Consider the following 2,770-nt stretch of genomic DNA (forward strand, 5'->3'; position numbering starts at 1 on the left):
CAACCGCAGGCACCAAAAAGCTGCATTACCGGTCCCTTGGGTCTCCTCTCAGCACGACGAGCGAGGTCCCTCGAATCCAGCGACACCGTCCAAGTGACCCCCACAGGCCAGTGACTCTTCAGCCCAAGTTTGGTGGAGGTAAGTCCTTGCCTCACCTCGCTGGGCTGCATTGCTGGGAACCGCGACTTTGCAAGCTACTCCGGCCCCTGTGCACTTCCGGCAGAAATCCTTCGTGCACAGCCAAGCCTGGGTCCACGGCACTCTAACCTGCATTGCACGACTTTCTAAATTGGTCTCCGGCGACGTGGGACTCCTTTGTGCAACTTCGGCGAGCACCGTTTCACGCATCCTCGTAGTGCCTGTTTCTGGCACTTCTCTGGGTGCTACCTGCTTCTGCGAGGGCTCTTTGTCTTGCTCGACGTCCCCTCTCTCTTCAGGTCCAATTTGCGACCTTCTGGTCCCTCCTGTGCCCCAGCAGCGTCCAAAAACGCCAAACGCACGATTTGCGTGTAGCAAGGCTTGTTGGCGTCCATCCGGCGGGAAAACACTTCTGCACGACTTTCCAAGGCGTGGGGGATCCATCCTCCAAAGGGGAAGTCTCTAGCCCTTGTCGTTCCTGCAGTATTCACAGTTCTTCAGCCTAGTAAGAGCTTCTTTGCACCAACCGCTGGCATTTCTTGGGCATCTGCCCATCTCCGAGCTGCTTGTGACTTTTGGACTTGGTCCCCTTGTTCCACAGGTACCCTCAGTCAGGAATCCATCGTTGTTGCATTGCTGATTTGTGTTTTCCTTGCATTTTCCCTCTAACACGACTATTTTGTCCTTAGGGGAACTTTAGTGCACTTTGCACTCACTTTTCAGGGTCTTGGGGAGGGTTATTTTGCTAACTCTCACTATTTTCTAATAGTCCCAGCGACCCTCTACAAGGTCACATAGGTTTGGGGTCCATTCGTGGTTCGCATTCCACTTTTGGAGTATATGGTTTGTGTTGCCCCTATCCCTATGTTTCCCCATTGCATCCTATTGTAACTATACATTGTTTGCACTGTTTTCTAAGACTATACTGCATATTTTTGCTATTGTGTATATATATCTTGTGTATATTTCCTTTCCTCTCACTGAGGGTACACTCTAAGATACTTTGGCATATTGTCATAAAAATAAAGTACCTTTATTTTTTGTATAACTGTGTATTGTGTTTTCTTATGATATTGTGCATATGACACTAAGTGGTACTGTAGTAGCTTCACACGTCTCCTAGTTCAGCCTAAGCTGCTCTGCTAAGCTACCATTATCTATCAGCCTAAGCTGCTAGACACCCTATACACTAATAAGGGATAACTGGGCCTGGTGCAAGGTGCAAGTACCCCTTGGTACTCACTACAAGCCAGTCCAGCCTCCTACATTGGAAGCAGCGACGGGATAAGTGCTTGAGACTACTTACCACTCTTGTCATTGTACTTTTCATAAGAGAAAAATATACAAAACAAGGTCAGTGTATATACACATAGCCAAAAAGTTTTGCATTTCCTCTTTTCACTCTTTTCTAAGTGCTGAAAAGTACTTCTAAACTTTCAAAAAGTTCTTAAAAGTTTAAAAAGTTTTTTCTGTCTTTCCAAAAAGTTCTGAAAACTTTTTTCTCTTTTTCTATCACTTTAACTCTCTCTAAAAAATGTCTGGCACAGGAAAAAATGTTGAACTGTCCAAACTTGCATATGATCACCTTAGCTGGAAAGGAGCAAGGAGTCTCTGCATAGAGAGAGGTTTGAGTGTAGGGAAGAATCCTTCCTTAGAACTGTTAATTAATATGCTTAGAGTACAGGATAAGGCCATGAGTGCCAAATTTGGTGAAAAAGTAGCTAATGGTTCTCAATCTGATCCAGGGACTCCCCCAGGAAAAGGTTCAGGAAAGAAACTTCTCAGCCTGCCCATTACTAGACAGTCTAGCATAGTTGGTACAGAGGTTGAATCACACCATACTGATGGTGTGCTCTCACATTATACTGGTAGCCAAGCTGTTAGGGTGCCCTCTGTAAGGGACAGGTCTCCTTCTGTTCATTCCCATCATACCTCTGTATCTAGAAATGTCCCTCCCACCCACCCTGATGACAGATTGTTAGAAAGGGAGCTCAATAGATTGAGAGTGGAACAAACCAGACTGAAGCTCAAGAAGCAACAGCTGGATTTGGATAGACAGTCTTTAGAATTAGAGAAGGAAAGACAGAAGTTGGGTTTAGATACCCATGGTGGCAGCAGCAGTATTCCCCATAGTCATCCTGCAAAAGAGCATGATTCCAGGAATCTGCACAAGATAGTTCCCCCTTATAAGGAGGGGGATGACATTAACAAGTGGTTTGCTGCACTTGAGAGGGCCTGTGTTGTACAGGATGTCCCTCAAAGGCAGTGGGCTGCTATCCTATGGCTATCATTTAGTGGAAAGGGTAGGGATAGACTCCTTACTGTGAAAGAAAGTGATGCCAATAATTTTACAGTTCTTAAGAATGCACTCCTGGATGGTTATGGCTTAACCACTGAACAGTACAGGATAAAGTTCAGAGAGACCAAAAAGGAGTCTTCACAAGACTGGGTTGATTTCATTGACCATTCAGTGAAGGCCTTGGAGGGGTGGTTACATGGCAGTAAAGTTACTGATTATGAAAGCCTGTATAACACAATCCTGAGAGAGCATATACTTAATAATTGTGTGTCTGATTTGTTGCACCAGTACCTGGTAGACTCTGATCTGACCTCTCCCCAAGAATTGGGAAAG

This window comes from Pleurodeles waltl, chromosome 12, assembly GCF_031143425.1.
Source record: "Pleurodeles waltl isolate 20211129_DDA chromosome 12, aPleWal1.hap1.20221129, whole genome shotgun sequence".
Classification (NCBI taxonomy): Eukaryota; Metazoa; Chordata; class Amphibia; order Caudata; family Salamandridae; genus Pleurodeles; species Pleurodeles waltl.